The following is a 20,061-nucleotide window of genomic DNA, read 5'->3' as shown; positions in this document are numbered from 1 at the left end:
CTTATTTTGAATATTAAATACCTTCTTTCCCTGACAACTGTTGTTTTTTGGGGGGATAACAAAATCAAACAGTCATTTAAAACTTGCTTGAGAGTTAATCAATCACAGTTTGCTGATGAAATATGTTTTTTCACAGCAGATGATCTAGATGGATAATCCTTAATATCCCCAGAGTCTGTTTAGAATTACGCAAAATTGCCTTTTTAAGAAAACACACCCTGGGAATATTCTACAAAATAGACTTAATTTTGAGACACTGCCTGTGTATTATTCAAACACTAAAAACAGTTTGAAGATGAATTTTAACCGTTCTGCAAAGATAAGGATGTTATTTCTTTAATTTCTTTAAGTTCCTGTTTTGTTCTGCTAAATGTAAATTAACCATATGTGTTTTTAACTAGCGATAAAGTATTTGATGACAATATATATTACATTCATAATTTCATTTGTAATTATAGTCTTCAGTTCTTAATTGTAAAGCAGCTACAAACCTGACTCTTTGAAAAACATATATTTGCCAATGCCGTGTTAGTGGATGGTATTTTATAAAGGTTTCAATAAGAGCACCAACAAAGATTTTTATAAAGCCTTTTCATTTTATAACACAACACTGGCATGTGACATTTTTACACTCCATAAAATGGATAAATTGATGCACCTATTAACCTTTGCAATGACTATTTACTTTGTGAATAAGATTAGCCTGATCCTTTGTTTGGAAGAAAAAAAGAACATACCTATACACCTGAACATCTGAACTGTCAGCCAAAAGTTTAAACTTTATATTTTCCCTTTCAGTCTGACTCAAGAAAACATGAGGTATAGCATTAGGTAAATTATTCCTGAGAGGGCTGAAGGGACGCCAATCAAAGCTAATCTTGTTTGATTCGAAACAGGAACGCTGCTCCCTTTAACCTTAACCACTCAGCTGTGCAATTGTTCACTCAGTAGAGAGAGCAACTCTGTGTGTAATTAGCGGAAGACCTCTTTATGAATGGAATTAGCATCATCTTTGTCCGCTCACCAGGAGTATAATCCTAATTATCCATCCGCATGTTCCAAGGGAGTCCATGCACAAGGCAGAGCAGGACAATTTCATTGTGGCCCTTCTGATGGCCCTGGTTTGGTCTGATGGTTTGTTGAGCTGGAAAATGTGCAGACTTTTGTCCAGAGAAACAAGGACAAACTCTCAAGTGCTAATTGAAGTCTGACTGCAGATGGGGCTCGTTAATTTTCCACCACCAGGTCACGCCGTAACCTCCGGCATAGTCCTTAATATGGGTGTGTGTGCAATTGTATGTGTGTTTTGGGTTGGATCATTTCTGGGGCAGACGTGGGGGTGCCCACAGATGAAAGTAACAGCCCAGCGCTGGGTGCCTGCACAGTGCCCGGCCTCGCCTCTGATTAAAAATGCTAATGTGTTCCCTTTGTGCTTTGATGTGGGACGAACAATGGTGGCGGCGTTGGCGGGGGGGCGTTACCGTGAGACGATGTAATCCTTTATATGTCGCCATGCAATGACACCCAGCTGAGCGCTGTGACAGTCCAAATCAATCATGTCACAGGGAGCCACCATGAGTCCGCCAGCTAACTATCCCCCCTACTCCTCAACTTCCAAGGCTGCGCAACTCTAATTAGGCTCCCCCTCTCAACATGATTCAGAAGGAGGGAACCAAGAAAGATATGAAGAGAAAAAAAACAGCATCAAGCTAAGGTGCTAAATACACTGCCAGGAACCAGATACATGAGCCACACTAAAAGGTAACACATCAAGCCAACACACAAATAAGCATTTAAGAGGAAAAGGTAGTCTGTGGAACCTTTCCTAGAGTGTGACGCACATGTTAGGCTGGTGGAAACTAGTTGTGCTAAAACAGAAGAAATGCTAATACTGGTTGTGAATGGTTGTATTTACTGTATTTGTCCTGCTGCTAACTGGCGGCTGAACACTTGAGGGTTTTCCACTCTTAACCATTTTTTCATTCTTGACTACAGACATAATGACAGATTAACAGACTTTTTATTTGATTTAACTGCAGAGCACACACTACACGATTTGGCCATAACAGAACACCACACACCTGCTGGTGGTAGAAACGACCCCACAGTGCCGATTGAAATCTCACAGAAACTCTCACATTTTTTGTGGCAGTTGGCTGACAACTTGTAGCTGCATTACCGCCACCTTCTGAGCAAGAGTGTGGAACACTTGAGTGATTGCATGAGACTTCCTTAGAAATACAAACATGGAGGAGGGCCGACGTTGTGTGTTCTGTTTTGTAGCGAAAAACAAATATAACCTTAATATCATTAAGGTTATCTTGTAAACTACAAACATTTTAGGATTATATGGGCAGATATCAGCACCGAGTGACCTCAAGTTGGGAATTCCCCCAACAATTGATGGTAGGGTAAAATCTGTTTTGAAAAAAAAACTGACTATCCTCAAGTGTGGAGCAGTCTGTGTGGGTAAGTGTGTGTGTGTGTGTGTGTGTGTGTCTGCCTGCTTTCCAGTCAGTCTTGGGTACAATTAGTATACTACAGATAAACATTAAAACATATTAAATAGTATGCCTAAGGTCTGCTGATCAAGTGTGTCTGGATTACAGTTCACATTAAAAAAGTGTTAGAACTTAGATTGGTTTGAATCAATGTAGACTTGATGTCGAGGTAGTTTCACTTAGAAGGCAGCATAACTAGTCACAACAGATGCTTTGCTGTTACTATCGTACAATTCTCTAAACGGCTGGGAGCCATTACACAGTTGGTCATTGCATGGATCTTGCCACTCTTCCATAAATGCCACAAATCTGGCCTTTATGGAAGAGTGGCAAGAAGAAAGCCATTGTTGAAAGGGATCCATAAAAAATCCTGTTTGGAGTTTGCCAGAAGCCATGTGGGAGACACAGCAAACATGTGGAAGAAGGTGCTCTGGTCAGATGAGACCAAAATTGAACTTTTTGGCCTCAATGCAAAAGGCTATGTGTGGCGAAAACCCAACACTGCCCATCACCCTGAGCACACCATCCCAACAGTGAAACATGGTGGTGGTAGCATCATGCTGTGGGGATGCTTCTCTTCAGCAGGTACAGGGAAACTGGTCAGAATAGAGGGAAAGATGGATGGAGCCAAATACAGGGAAATCCTTGAAGAAAATCTGATGCAGTCTGCAAAAGACTTGAGACTGAGGCGGAGGTTATTCCAGCAGGACAATGACCCTAATAATACAGCCAGAGCTACAAAGGAATGGTTTGGATTAAAGAATCTTAATGTCTTAAAATGGCCCAGTCAAAGCCCAGACCTCAACCCAATAGAGAATCTATGGCAAGACTTGAAGATTGCGGTTCACAGACCAGATTCACAGGTCTCCATCCAATCTGACTGAGCTTCATCTTTTTTGCCAAGAAGAATGGACAAACCTTTCCATCTCTAGATGTGCAAAGCTGGTAGAGACATACCCCAAAAGACTTGCAGCTGTAATTGCAGCGAAAGGAGGTTCTACCAAGTATTGACACAGGGGGGTGAATACTTATGCACCCAACAGATGTCAACTTTTTTGTTCTCATTATTGTTTGTGTCACAATAACATTTATTTTGCACCTCCAAAGTACTATGCATGTTTTGTTGATCAAACGGGAAAAAGTTTATTTAAGTCTATTTGAATTCCAGTTAGTAACAGTACATAATGGGAAAAAGTCCAAGGGGGGTGAATACTTATGCAAGGCACTGTATATGGCACCTCTTTTTCATCTTAAGATATTTGTATTCTTTTGTTGTGGTTTTCAGCAACAAAATAATTGCTTGTTTGAATCATCATGTTGGCACCCGGACATCTCTCGCTGTATTCTCACATGTGCTCATTCGGACTTCATCAAGGAGAAACTCCGGAGAATATGTAGGATTTCAGGAGTTTATCTGGAGTTCAGTGCATGTCTGAAAGTGATATTCATCCTTGATTTGATTTTTCAAGTTGGACATTTTAGAGCTACATGTTGTAACTCTTCTTTAGCTTTCCATATAATAACAGATTCTTTTCCTTTGATTCATCACAGATTAAATCCAGAGTAACCACACTCCTGTTCACCAACAAGCTGTGCCTCCGAAAGACTGTGTACAGTTATAGTCCACTCAGCCCGAGTGTGGATAGAGACTGTTTCACTTTTCAGAGACTCACATCCTTCTATTGTTCACTTTCAGAGTTTTGACCAAAATTTCCTGGCATGTTTACCATGTTTACTCTACTTTCATCACGCCACGTTCAGAATGTGACACTGCCTTGACTCTGTTTCAAGACATTTCCTCAGCTTGAAACCATCATCGTTGTCACACCCTGACGATCTGTCGCTCAGCTGCACGCGCACAAAGCTTGAAGATATTCTCTTCAGAGAGCTACGTGTATGGCTGCGTGTGTGTGTGTGTGAGAGACAGAAAAAGGGATGCTGGGATATGAAGTAGAAGGGCTTTTATCATCCTCTGAGTTGGAAGTCTTTGAGAGCCTCCTCAGAAGCTCAGCATTTCTTCCATTGTTCTATTTCCATCCCTCGCTTCGCTCCTGTCACATGTAAAATTACAAAAGGCCCCTATACCCCGGTCCCCGCTACCACCGCCCATACCCCTCCTCTTCACTCATATCCCCCCCCCTTCCCCCCCATGTTCCAGCGTCTGAGAGGCATATAACCCACTTAGATTATTCTCAAAATACTTCACAGCTTTACAGTGTTACTACCGCAAATTGGGGTTCCTGCAAAAACCTGGGACTGGAAAGCTGAGGTTGTGAACTCCTTTTACAAGCAGTCCTCCTAATTTAACCCAGTCATTCCCTCCTAGAGGAAATGATAACCCTCCTGTGTACTGTAGTTACACTGGGCCACACGCTGTGTACACATGGCAATGGTGTTATAAGACCTTTTCTTCCCTCGTCCCGAATCCCTCCCTTCAACGCTGCTATATGTGAGCGTCATTGCATCCATGATTTGAAAGACACACCTCACAAAGTCACCGTCTAACCTAAGGGATGGGTGGAAAGATTTTACTCAGTGTCATCCTCCGGCAAGATGGTGTGTTTACTATACACGTATCCTATCACAACCAGGACTGACTTTGTCTTCCTCTCTCACACACACATATACACACATAAACACACACCCACACTCAGATATCGGAGACCTTAAAAAGCCTGCCTTCAGGCCTGCACCCTTTAACAGGTGATGCCGTTGTGACATCTCGGCAACAAGACACAGAGCCCCTTTCCTTTTGCTCCCCTTATCTTCTCGATTATCTTGTCTTTGCTCCTTGTCCTTTTTCCCCTCTTTTTTTGATTTCCCCCCCATTCCGTTCCCGGTTCTCTTTCCCTTCGTCTCTTCGTCTCTTCCCCCCTTCCTGCCCCGGGGTACGAAGTGACTTCAGGTTTCAGTGGCAGACACAGGAAAAAGAGGATTAGTTGGCCATTTCCCTAAACATAAGGTGCAGCAGGTGCATTGGAAATCCCCCAGTCCTACTGTTGTGTAGCGAGGATCACCTTTGATTTTTGAGACGCATCGCCTGAGAGCACACACAACCAACCTGTGAGCCAGGGAATGCAAATAGAGTTATGTGTCTGTCACTGATACGTACTAAACATTAACTGTGCTTCGCCAGTGGTGTAATAGCTGTAGAGTCCGCCACTGCTCCACCCTCCCTCCTCCTCTGTTCACTAACCCAGCTGATCCTCTGTTCGATGTAATCAAATATGACACCGGCTTGTGCAAACAACAACTTGGCAATGTTATCTGAACCATTTTCCTCCCTTCACTCCCCCTCTTTTCCTCCCTTGCCCGGCTACTTTTTTCTTTTTTCACTCCTTCACCAGAGATAACGATAGGGGATTTCAGTCTCTCCATATTCAGATGCTGTGTGAGAGATCGTTCCTCTGCGTGTCAGCTGCGTGAGAGCGCGTGTGTGTGTATACGTGTGAGTGAGTGTGTGTGTCAGGTGAATAAAGGTATCATTGTTGGTTGCAGGTGTGTGCTTGTGCCAGGCAGGCTTCAGCGGAGGATCTGGAGAACAATGGCTCTCTGTTGGAGGACACACCTGAGTCAGAGAGGGGAGGTGAGAGGGCCCCGATCGCAGGAAGATTACACAAGAGCAAACTTCATTAAAACCAAGGGGGGCAAGGGGGGATGGGGGGGAAACGGAGGAGAGGGAGAAATAAAATGGTGCAGGAACATGGACGGAGTGTTCGGAGGAGAGGAATGCGGAGGGAGAGGCAGAGGGGCTAGATACCAGGAGTTGGGGGACTGCGGAAAGTGAAATAGGAGGGTGGATTCTCAAAGTGTGCTGGATGTTGAATTAATCTAATATAGGAATATGCAGACGGAGATGTCAAGGTTACTGTGGATACACAGCAGGTGGGACTTCCCTTGGAATGTAGCTCTAAGTGCAAGGCATCATGCGATAGGTGAGGATACAAACTTCACCCTCAACATGATGACTTGTGCAGTGCCCGCTCTAAACATGTCAGTTTCAACGGGTTGTTTGCTTGGCCAACCCTGACGCCACACAACTGCAGTTGCACAAAGAGCTTTTCACCTTTTTCTTAAAAGTTCAGTGAACACACTGTTGTGATCAATAACGACACGTTATGGATATGTTAAGTTTTAACGTATCTTGCGTATCTCATTCGCACCAAATTCAACACTGTACTTCCTCGGGCCCTTAGCAATACACATGCCAAGTGTGAAGTCGATCAGATATGTGATACTGTTTATCCTTTGAGGGAGCCAATCCCAGCTGACATCAGAGGAGAGGCGGGGGTTCACCCTGGACAGTTCGCAGGCATATCACAAGGCCAACCTACAGAGACAATCAACCTTTCACACTGACATTCACCATGGTCTCCAATTAACTATTAACCTAACCCCAATGTGCACTGTGGAAGCAGGATATACAAACATACAAACATAAAAAATATAACATAATACATATAACCCTTACAGACACAGAAAGACAGAAAGCTGAACTGGAATTCACCTGCTGTGTTGTGACAGTTCTTAAAGCCGCCCAGTGGATAAAATTAAGCAATTTAATCCATGTGATGGATAAGAGCTGCAGTGGATCCCCTGCTGGATTCACCATGAGCAAGTGGGGTGTTTATGACGCTTCTAACTCGGGACGGATTCAAAATTTTAAAAACATAATAAAACATATATCTCCCAGGAAAAAGGCGGTGTCACACACATGGAAGACACTGATGAAGATGTCAAGACGGTGTTGTAAACAATGTCACATGATCTACGCAATGGAGTTAAACCATCACTTGTGGTCTCACAGCACATGTGCAGAGAACCTCCCACTGTGTTGTGCATGTGTGAAAGCCAGACCACGGTTAAGATCCGAAACCAATTCTCCAGATTCTACCCGGATTTCAAGTAAGAAAAGGGTGTATGTGTCCTTAATGCACCACCAATGTTCTGCTACAATGTATCAATGCGAATGAAGCAATCTAATGCCATTCACCTGCATTACAAAGCAGATTTGACACATTTGATTTAACTCAATGTAATTTAACATGATGCAAAATAAAAACTAAACAAACAAGTGTGTATGGCACAGATGGTTGGATTTGATTTCTTTGGTATATATACTTCATATATTTGTTGCTCTACTACTGAAACTCAGTGAGCATCTCATTTATGCTGTTTCTTTTTGACTTCTTAGAAACATTTGGCTCTCTCACAAACAGGCCTTTTCACAAGGCCTTTGTACTGCAAAAGAAAAACTCACACCAAAAAACAAATCAAACCAGGCCTGGAACTTTTCTTCATTAATGCAAATCTTTAGATTTCACCGTCCCTCATGTCTTCAGTGTGTCGCTCTCTGATGGTCTCATTTACATCATATAAAACACATGAAGGTAACTGCATGGATGAAACCCACCATTTTATCTGTTAAGTGCAAATTGCAGGAGAGACATGTTTTACACTGAGGTAAATGTACTGGTGACGTATAAGCTGCTTTCAAACATGCTCTGGACTTCACCTGACAATATGCACATATGGGAAAACACAAATGACAGAGTGAGAAACTCTGGGTTTTCTCCAGAGTAACTCCTGCCAGCCCCCTGGTAAAACCTCCATAGGATGTCAGAATAAACCTATGTGAGAACAAAGCCGGAGATCCTCCTGAGGATTCATCACAAGCGAGTAGGTGTGTTGATGATGTTTGTAACCTATGACAGATCCAAATTTTGAGTTTGAAAATTAAAAAGCTAAAGGTGATAAGTTGGGTTTGTTGATTTCATTTTGTAGGAATTATGTTATTTTTGAGATGATGTCATGTAACAGTCAAAGATTACTGCTAATGTGCTCAAATGTAAATATACATGACAAATATATGATGATATGCACCAGATGTGAAGACTGTTAAGTGTTGTTGGATTACAGACAATGATGACAGGAAAGTTAGAAGGAATCTCATTCAGGGGCTCAGTAATTTATGACATGTTCCCCATAAAGTTGGATAAGAAGGAGGAGAAGTGGTGACAACATGCCAAAAGGAAAATGCATTGAAAAACTTTGAGAGTAGTTTTGCTCCTCGTCTAACTACCTCCCTCCCCAGCCTTCAATAGTCCCTCCCCCCTTCTGTCTCTCTTCCTTGCAGAAAGTTCAGAAAGTCAAAGCATCCCTACTTTTGTGCAGGATGAACACTGCTTCTGTTCTCAACTCCTCAAACATGAAACGCAAATGGTATGTAAATGTCGTCTTTGATTCTGTTTAATGTATCCGGGGTACAAGGTGCAAAGAATAAAAGAATCTACTCCTCTCTGCCTATAAAGCGTTACGGTACACCTTTGCAGGACAGTGGACCCCCTGCTGTGAGGATAATAGGAAGAAATTGTTTTGCTATGAGATGAAGTGATAAAGGGAAAAGTCTGAATTTTTTTCAAAGACTTTGCCACTCCTCTCCAACACCCTGCACACGTTTCTCATGAGAGAGAAATTGTTGGGCACTAATTGAGTGATGGCTGATAGTTGAAGTGTTCATCTTTGATGTTGTTCCTCGTTTTTCTGTGCAAGTAAATGAAACATCAAGAAAGTGACAGATGTGTTGTGAGGAATTAGGATGAAGTTGGAGTTTGGATGAGGATGTGTGTGTGCGCATATTGTGAAAAAAATATATAGGCTTTTGTCAACAGCAGTGGTTAATATGATCCACAAAGTTTGTAATTGCTACAGAAGAAAATGAAGAGGAGGGGAATTGAAGAATAGAAATAGGCTGGGGACTGGGTCGACGGAGGTGATGTGACCACTGTTGCTGATTCCACTATCTGTGGCTAGTTGAGGAGATATTGTCGAGGCACAGCGGGAACAAGTCTGGAATGAGAACTAAGGATACAGGATAAAAACCATTTTCATTGTGCTAGATTTAACATCTTGTGCATACTATTTCACCACAGTAAGGCTCAACCAGCTCAAGAATGAAACAGTGTCATGGGCCTGATATGTGTCGTAAGCAGAGGTGTAAAAAGTACTGAAATATTGTACTCAAGTAAAAGTACCTTTACTTTGATGACAGTTTACTTAACTGCAAGTAAAAGTACCCATCTAAAAATCTACTCAAGTAAAAGTCAAAAGCAGTTCATTTAAAATGTACTTTAGTAAAAGTTACTTAGTTACTTCCAACAACTTGATGGGGGCCACTCCTATACAGTGCAAAAAAGGACAATTGGTCATAAATCCAATCCAAAAACAGTTATTTTTTTATTAAAAGGAGAATCTTTACAAATATAAGTGCAATGACATTAAACAGGTCAAACATTTAACATGTCAACACAACATTGAAGAATTTTTGGGAGGACATGTCAAGACATGAACCACATGACAGCTAAAATAAAAAGTTAAAATGCTGCTGTCCCACTGTATATTTAAACTTTTGGTTAAACTTTGGTCCACCTTTAGAGCACTAGTCTACAAACTTCTTGTTGAGTTTGAGCATTATATACCTGTTGCCTATTTTGCGTTTGAAGGCAAACTGCTTGCTGAGATGTGGCCACAGGTTTTCTTCATCTGCTTTAATCTCAACTGGCGGAAAGTTCGATGCTTCCGCTTGTTGGCAATATCATCCTTCTCTAGCTCTCTCGACTCGGCACCGGCGGCTTGCATCGACTCCCTCATCCACTCTATGCAGCATCTACTACCAGTGTTGTGCAAGTTCATACCTCTCATGAACTAATTCAAAGTTCAGTTCAAACAAGTAAACATGAACAGTTCAGGTTCATAGTTCACCATTTAAATTCTGTACTAGATCATAGTTCAGTTCATTTCATGGTTTTAAGGTGGAAAGTGAGAATGAAAGACTTGTTTTTTAAAGAAAACTTTATCCATCACTACCCCTTGCCATAAACTGTACTTCATATGTATCAATTACTAAAATAAATGTTGATTTTTTTGTTTTGTTATTGCTAATTTTGCCTGTTTATTTATTTATACCCTGCAAACAAAAGGCACAACAAATCAAAGTTTTGATACATATATTTTGGAATGGTTTCTTTTATTTTGAAAAAGGCACTTCCTGAAAAATACGGAAAAGATCGCTACTGGCCGGTGTGCCTTGCTGTCTACCACTGCAGTGAGAATTGCCTCGCGCCTTGAACTATTTTTTTTTAAATCAGTAACGGATATAATTTCCAATGTAGCGAAGTACAATACTTCAGTCAAAATCTACTTAAGTAAAAGTAAAATAACCCATTTCAAAAAACTTCTCAAAAAATTACAAAGTACACAAAAACACTACTCAATTACAGTTATGTGAGTAAATGTAATTCATTACTTTACACCTCTGGTCGTAAGGGATCCAATCCCAAGTGGATCCTCCTTTCACTCCTGGCACTTGTGATTGGATCTCACTACCCAACTTTAAAAACTCAATCCTCATTTCTATTTGCAAAGACCAAATGATGTTGTTTTCCGACAGTCTGATTGTACCAATGTGTAATTTATCAATGTATTTGTGTGTCCACAATGCTGGACTCGCTGTTTCCTGTCGCCAAAATGACTTCCTATCCTTGTTTCATGTCCCACTTCTGTCATTGTCTGCCTCGCCGTGAAGTTTCTGGTGTTTCATCTGTGCCCAACTGTTCGTGCATTCCTTGTGAATTTAGTCTCTGTGCTTCTCTGTCAGATTGTCTGTTTAGTCCTGGTCGGTTCTTTGGTGTTTCCTTTTGCTTCGGGTTATGTCCCTGACTTTTGCCTGTTTTGTGCCTTACTTAGAAGTTTTAGATTCCCTATCTAATGTCTTGGCTGCTATAACCAGCCAAACAGCGACTCTTCTTTTGCTTTTGCACCTGCTGACCCTGTCCAACATCTGCTCTTTGGGTCCTGTGACTACACCATAACCCAACATTGGTAGGTTTATGTTTGTTAAGCAAGACAAAAAGCTATTGAAGAGTTAATTATTAAGATCTAAATTAATCGTAAGCCAATGCAATTGAAACAAGTTATACACTATTACATTTTATCCTTATTAGAACTCAACGTGTGACGCTCAGTCATTTATGTTTGTGGTTTTCTGTCTTGTGTTTTCTATTTCCTGTTTTATTTTGTAGCCCCGCTGTCACTGTGTCTTCAGCTTCTCGGTGCCTCACTTCCTGTCTTTGATTGTCATCTCCATTCCTCATGTGGTTCACCTGTTTGTAATTGCTCCTGCCTTCCCTCTGTGTGTCTATTTAAGCCTCTGTGTTCCCCAAGCCCTTTGTGGGTTCGTACTCGTTGTTGTCTACCCGGTTCCACACGTGTAGATATGGTTTGTCTGTGCTTGCTGTCACGACCAGCTTCTCCTGCTTCGTTGTTCTCTGTGCGCTTTGTCGCCTGTTTAACTAGTGTTAGTGTTCCTGTTTTGTTTCTTTCTTGTTTAAAGCCTTTTTTATATTAAATCCCCTTTTTGTTAACAACCTCTGCATCCTGGGTCCATCTCCTCCACCAAACCGTGACACAACGCAAATACTTTCAGACAGACCGGAGAGGAGAGCACTGTAAACAAACCATTTGTAGAGTTTCACTCCATCAGCCGGCACAGGAAGGGTCTTACTTACTCTAAAGGGGGAGGTTTTTGTTATATCAGTGCCGAATTTTTTTTATTATTTAACTTTTATTAATATTTATTTTTATTGTCCTTTTTATACGTCTTCATTCTTTACTCTACCTCATTCTGACCTGCCTGCTGCTGTAACAAGTGAATTTCCCCAGTGTGTGGATCAATAAAGTTTTATCTTATCTTATTTTATGAGGCTCTGGAGATTAAGGCTAGGGTTGGTAATCCTTGAATGCATCATACAATATATGCAGCACATATCTCAGCCTCTTATCGGCCCCCTCATCAAAGCTACGCCTCCAAAACACACTGACATACTTACAACTGCTAGAAGCCGAGTTTTCAGTGACTTGCTTGTTTACTTCTGGCTATTGTCTTTGCTTCAGCAGTGTGTGTGTATCGCCAGACTCCGGTCACGTGCAGTGACAGCACAGGCTGGCAGGTCGCTTAGTAATAGAAAGAAACAAGCAGCGTCTAATTTTATTTGCTCCGATTTAAATGATTGGTCTTGTTATAATAGTCCTGCGAGGGCCGCAGAAACCACAATTTACTATTTTTTTCAGACAACTTTATTTATATATGGCTATGGGGACGGGAAGAGGATTTCAACAAATAAGAATAAAAGTGTTTTCAGAAATAACTTACCAACCATACGTTTAGGGTCAGACTGACTGAAAATGTCCTCATGAACTGTTTAGTACTTTCGAGGAGAGAGAGACTAATAGGAACATATTTCTTCTCTATACAGAAACATAAAGAAAAGATTATATATAATCATATCAGCACAAAAAAAAGAACAATGTAAGTTAAAGCACATGCTTTTCAAAATCATTTGAACATAAACTTGATCATAAATAACATTCTGTTGCATAGATATAAAAGGCTTTGCAAAAGACAGAAGTTTTGCCAGTTTAACATCAGTGGTTTATCACAGCCTGTTTCCACACAAACTAAGACTGCATGTGACCAGACTGGCAGGCCTGATCCAGCTGGGCTTGACAGCAGAGCACAAATGAAAGAAAGGGATGGAGGGATGGAGTGGTGGAAGCTGGGAGGGAAGCGAGGAATGGACAGAAGCACACACTGGAATCCTGCTGTTCACAGCAGCAGGTGCAGGGGAGTGTGGTGAGGGGTGGAGGGCTATTGAGGGGGGTGGAGCGCGGTTTTGTGGAAGGAGAAAGAAAGCATGTGAAGGGGAGGGAGGGGTGTGGGTAACATATGCGCAGCATTCACTGAATCAACCCAGTGAACATAAACCAATGAGATGGAGACCCTGCATGGGTTCCAATAAACGGAATCACTGTTTGATTTTGTGATACCATGAGGCTATTCATTATATTCCATTAAACTTGGGCGCGCTGATGACGCTCTGGGCTGGAAGAGGAAGTCAAGTCAACACGGGCAACAGCAGGAAGGCTCACACTGCGCTGTCTGCTGCCCGCTGAGTGAAAGTAAGCAGCGGAGATAGCAGCGAGTGGCTGTCGATTGGCAAAGACACATCAAGAAATACCTTTTGAGTGGGTTGAAGACTGTTCAGAATCTTCAAAAAAGCATGATACAATTCTTTCATGCTACTTGAAACATGTTATGCATTTGGCCGTAGCAGTCCCCTTCCTGTCTGTTTTCTGTCCTCTCTGCTGGCTGAGCATGTCAGATTATGGTCACTTTAAATCCTTTTTTTTCAACCTGCCTGTTTTGAATAGGCTGTGTTAATGCTACTTCAGAATTTTCCTTGTCATGAGTGAGTTCTCCTCAAACAGTTATACAACATCCTGTTACTTTTGTTGTCTGTTTGGGTTCTGGACATTGTGTACATTTTATAAACAGACTATGATGGAGAGTGAGGTTTGAAACTTCCCATTCATCCTACCTGGTTTATCTGCAATCAAGATGTTTTTGTCAATTTTTTGTCATAAAATGAAACTGAATTTGCTTCATTGCTTTCCACGTGTATGGTTTATGTATACGTTTGAATGATTTACCTTACTGGTGATATTTTTGTATATATTGCATATCAACTGTTGACCATCTAAACAATCTCCAGTCCCAAGTCCCCATTATAAGCTCTGGAATTCAGCTCGATATAAAGCACTATAGCAACATACCGAATGTTGTGCTTTTACCTTGAAGAGAATTTGCCAAACTTTAAGGGATCCTATGAATATTGTTGTCTTGACCAGCACCAGCAACTACCGTGAATGTCTGTATCAGTTCAAAATGGTGAAATGACAAAAAAACAAATGATCAAAATCTTCTGGCGGTGATTGTGAGCTGCCGGTGCTATAGTTTATTGAAGAACGTAGAGAAAGACATGTTCAACTCGATCCGACTGAAAACACACTGCCCCACCTCCACTGATTGCTGCAGAGCGCTGGTCGCCTGTTTATTCCATTTCTATTAATATTGAACAAATCTTGTGTCCAAATTGCACCGAACTTAATGCTGCACTTTTCTGGGACACAGAGAATACACTAAATGGCACGGGTGGAGCTGAGAAGAATTAACAGCTCACAAGATGTAAGCTTTAGATACAGGCAGATAGACAGACAGAGAAACAGACGTTTTGGTAATTAGTAGATAGATGTTCTTAACAAAAATGGATACAGTGCAAGTAAAGTAACCGAGGGCAACCTTTTTCAACAGCTTTTTTGTTTTATTACACTGCATAACAGGATAACTAACTGACTGAACAAGCATTATCATTTTACCCTGCAATCCCTTGAGCTAGCTGGGTCCCTAACAATGATTTTTTTTTAAAACACACCCTAGAGTGGGGAAGATGGAGGTGTGTGTTGGGGGGGGGAGTATCAAATTACAGTATGTCAGTCTCGAAGAGAAGCATCTTTCTTGAAGACTGGGCGTTGACAGACAGCAAGAGAACAGGCAAGGGAGAGAGCTGAAGATCTGTGCCTTTGATGAGGCATAACAATATCCAAATCCCTGACTGACTCTTATTTAAGTTACTGAGGACTCTAAAAAAGGGAAGTTCTTCCAAAGTCGCTCAGAAGCTTGTGCGCTTTAGGTGAAGGGAGGGATTGGTGGGTGCAAGACGTAGAAGGGTGGGGGAAAGAAGATAATGTTTATGCATTAGATTTTCAAAGCAGTTTTTTTTCTGCAAGGAAATTCAGATTCAAAGGTGTATTTCTTGCAGGAAGATCTAAAGGATTATTTCTCCCTCTCCCTGTTATTGCTTGAGTGACAAAGTCTCTCTGTAGCTTAGCCAGGACTTTGTATGCACATGGTAACTGAGCGTGAGTAGGCCCTACATAGCTACAGAATATCCACCAAGGGGATTGAGTGATGTATAACTCTATACTTTATATATAATATTCTCTATGCCCAAGCTACATATTTGACATCAAAGAGAACAGTAACGCTAAAGTAACACCTTAGTTAGGCAATCTTATGTTACTGTTAACCTAAGTCAAGCACTCTGCCACCCACAAGAAATACCCCTGTGCCCAAAATGCAGTCAGAACTGTGCACACCCGCGCTCATCACTCCAAATTCAAACTCATTGGAACGATATTAACTGAAACTTTTTCTTAAGTGGATGTCTGAACTCGAAAACTTCAGAGGCAGAGCACTCTAGAAGAGCTGAAAGAGCGGAGATTACAGCGGGAGGATGTGTGTATGTGCACGCTTGCGTCGGAGAGTTGCTGAGCACAGCACTCGTACATACAGTATGATTAAAAATTAAAATGAGTGCCTTTAGAATCGATGGAAGGCTTTGAGGCTCCATAATGAGGCTGATAGATGAAGTTTAAACATTCTGAGCCGCTGGAAGTGCCACCGTGGAAAGGGGAGGGAGGCTAAGAAAAAGGGGAAGATTTGGCTTTGATGCAGGAACATCACCTTGGGCCATGGCTGGTCGACTGGTGCCGGCTGGTATTGGGATCCGGAACGATATCAGAATGTTTGTTACGTTCCCCAAGATGCTTTTTTCGAGAAGTCTCTCCCCGGTAGTCTGGGACGAACTGGGAGGAATAAGGAGGGAGTGAAACAGACGAAAGAGAAAATGCAGAAAGAAAGCAGCTCACAGTGGGAAAGAAGAGTGGTGAAAAGAAGAATGGTGACGGAGGTAGAGGAGGGGGAAATTGAGAGTCACAGAGAAATGTCGCCTCTCACTTCTCTGTGTACACCCTTCAATCACAAACACACTTGCACACACGCACAAACACACACAATAGGTAAAGTAGTGAGAAGTAGTGAGAGGATCTTTGTTGTCAGAATCTGGGACAGGAGGAAGGAGGTATTAGTACACATGCTACTGTGTGTGAGACCGCATGTGGACACACACACACACACACAATGATCTACTTCTATCTTTGGAAGCAGTGGGAGTCTAGTGCCACTTTGAACTTGCCTACCATTAAAAGCCTGACAGAGTTTTGAAGAGGCCCATTGAAAGGAAACCTGTGCATTTATGATGTAAATGTATTTTTTCCAACCCTTTCTTCTTCCCCCCCCCCTTTTTTTACTTTGACAGCCTTTGAAAATTGTCATATGCACATCCAATTTAACAGCCAGAAAAGACTTCTTTGGCCCCCTTCTTTCTTTTTCGCAACACTCCATTTTCATATCAACTTGAAAGGAACTGGCTGAATATTTTTCCTTGATTCTCTTTAATGTGATCATCACTGTTTCATTTGCTCAGTGTGTTGGAGTAATATTCTTTTAGTTTCGTAATTTTCTGTCAGGTTAACTCTCACAACTAGTTCTTCAAAAGTGAAAACAAGCGGTTTCTCAAAAGGGAAGCAATATCTCTAGACCTTTTCTTTCACTTTAAACTGGTTGTCGTAACCTATTCAATTTGTGGCACAGGTCCCCTTTAACTGCGCTGAACTGCTGGGTCAAACAGCATTTGAAAATTATTTTTGGTATTTCTTTTAAAATTTGTGATTGTATGGGCTCAGCATTCAAGCTTCATAATCATTAAAAATCACTGCCTGTCTGAAGGCAGCTCCAATAGCATATATTGCCTACCTACAGTTTTTGCTGTGATGTACAGAGATCGCTGAATAAATTTTACATCTGAAATATATCTCAAATATAGCGACTCTACATTCTATGTTCCAAGATGTATGTTGACATGAACAATATTTATGAAAATCTCAGAATGACATGAGGAAGACACAGTTCTTTCAGCGGTGAAGATAAGGAACATATAGTGTACATCGTGATTACATCACTGTCTGCATATTTCGATGGGCTAACTGTGGATTATAGTGTCAGTTACTGCAAAATTGCAACATAGTGTGAACTACAGTTGACTCTAATTCAACGACCAACGTCAACCCCTGAAAAGTCATCCTGACCACCTATGTTACACAAAGTGACAGTATGAATGGTCAAAAGCAAGTCAGAGCATAATGTCCAGCTGCCAGGATAAATGGAGGCTCTTGGACCAAAGTGAGTTCATGGGAAGATGGACTAATAGTGGTGAGAAATAAACTCATTTCTTTTTAGTGCGTGTTCGGACTGTCTCAAAGCTTCCAGCTGGACACAGCAGTGGTTAACTGAGAGAGGATGGTTGAGGCATGACAGAGATGGGGGGGGGGGGGGGGGGTCCTGAGGATGGTGGGCCTCATGAGGGTGTGTTAAAGAGCGTTTGGGAGGGGGGCTAACGACAGCTGGAGGCCAGCAGCGTTTCGCTTGCTTTCCCACCTGTCAGTAAACCGCCTATATCCCTATATCCACACATACACCCACACAGGCACATTTGAACAACACACATGTTTAATATGAAGATATATGCAAGGTCAACTCAGTCACACACATACGCATTAATTACATATAGTACAAAGGGCAACTCAGAAAGCCTTTCGTATGTAGTGAGCTCCCTATGGCTCCTCCACAAACTCAAATTATTTTATAGCGTTGTCGGCCTAATTTGATGTGATTATATTGTACAAAAGGTTTTATTCTGTTCTATAGAAAACTCAGGCATAGAGTAAATGTGACATCAAATTTTTAGAACAAAAGTCTGTTCCTAGAAATGATACCATCATCTCACCCTGACTGATAAGTTCCTTACATATCTATCAGCATCAAGACATTCACAGTACATACTGGTTTTGTACAGCCAGGTCTGTATACAATACTATATTGTAGCAACACTTTTAGACATGAGGTTCCTATTATAGCTGATGCCCATCTTACTTCAATGAGGGGACCACCTACAGGTTGAGAAATATACTTTGTGCTGTATCCTTCACTTATTCACTCACACACACCAGCATGCTGTGTTGTTGTGTGCCCATCCGTGGTGGCTGAGTCTTAATAAAGCCTAATCCCCGCCGTGCATCCTCTCTCTGTTCCCCAACTCCTGCTGGTTGACTGTCTCAAGAGTGTCGTAATTTACTGTCATGGAACTCCTCAAACCAGCCACCACACAGTGCACTGAGGGGGACCACAGACTTGGTAACACAGATCACCGTCAAAAGAAAAAAAGAGGAAAAAACATTTTGGGGAAAGAAGAATGAAGTCTTAAAAAAATAATAGGGGGAGAAAACAGTTTTCTACTGACTCAAACACACCCAGCAGTTCGCCCAGCTTTGTTTCGATTTCCTCTTTTCTTTCAGAGGACAGAAAAGGAAGGGAGGAAAAATTGCTTGGTGGTTGTCAACGGTCGAAACTGCAGCCGCACCTGGCATCGTGCAACTGGTCTTTGATCACTTTTCGAGTGAAATTCCGCCACTGGATTAAAGTGAAGGTGGGGGCAACCAAGGATGGAAGGACAAGAAAGAGTTATAAAGAAGGAACACAGAGAGAGGACGACTTGTCTGAAATGTAGCCTGTGTGCCAGGTGCCTTTAATATTGCATGGCTGTAATTAAAATCAGCATTGTTGTCTAAAGCTTACACTCTCTTTTCAGACCCTCACTGCACAAGCTCTATGTTTGGACTTGCATGAATGTCCCCTTTGCAATTACAGAACATCTCAATACCTTCATTTATTATTCTGTTTGTGTTTTATCTGTATCACGCACATACTGGAGAAGTTAGTGGCTCTTACAAAAGTAAAGGGAAAAAGATGACGATTTAGATGCTCGAAAGTAATATAAGACAGAACCTTTGTGTGTTTTAGGCTCATGTAGGTGGAAGCACAACAATTTGAGATGTTGGGTGAAGTGTTTGAGTCCACAAAACACTTTTGGAGTCTAAGGGGAAAACAACGGGGAAGCTGAAACCATTACAATTGAGGTCAATTTTGAAACGTAATAAAACCTGCTTGTGCGGTGTCATCCATGTGTCCGTAAGCCCTGACATTCCAATTTTGAATCGAAACGGCATCATTTACACCATATTTCCAGCTTTCTTCCTTTGATAGCCTCCTCGGAGGCGCGTTCACACACCCTCAGGCACACTGGAACACTGCACACACTCTCGCCCAAGGGCACGCGTTCATGTGGCTGTGTCCGCTAGCATCGTCACTTCCTGTACTGGACTTTTAGCCTTGGAACATTGTGTAATGATACCATTTCAAGTTGATTATTGAATCTACTGGATGACACCACAAGAGCAGTATGGAGGAATGTCTTCTGTGTTCCAACCTTCTTTGCTTCCTCAAAGAGTTTTGGCCATTTTGCCTTGACGAGCAGGTTCTGTGTTATCATGCTATCCCCTCGTCCCAGCTGCCTTCACTGCAACCTCCTCATAAGACACACTGTGTTGTGCGACAGGTGACAATCCCACACTGCTGTGTGAATGTAAAGCACCGGCCACTGTATAAGACCCTCTTTCAAACATGCCAGGACATCCAAGCTAAACTGTTAGCGATGCCGAGTTAACACCTAGCGTGGGAGCCATGACAGAGCGCAATAGCTTTGAATGGTGGGAGCAACCTTGAATGAAGCACCAGGAATTCCTTCCACTTGACAGCTGGCTCTGACGTACGCCCTTGACTTAGCATGTGTTAATGCTGTCAGAGATGTTTGGGAAGAGAACTGTTGGCATGCTAATCTGCTCTATGTTTGCCACAAGGCTAAGCTGA

The sequence above is a fragment of the Platichthys flesus genome, chromosome 5 (genome assembly GCF_949316205.1).
Source record: "Platichthys flesus chromosome 5, fPlaFle2.1, whole genome shotgun sequence".
NCBI lineage: Eukaryota > Metazoa > Chordata > Actinopteri > Pleuronectiformes > Pleuronectidae > Platichthys > Platichthys flesus.
This window is presented reverse-complemented; position numbering follows the sequence as displayed.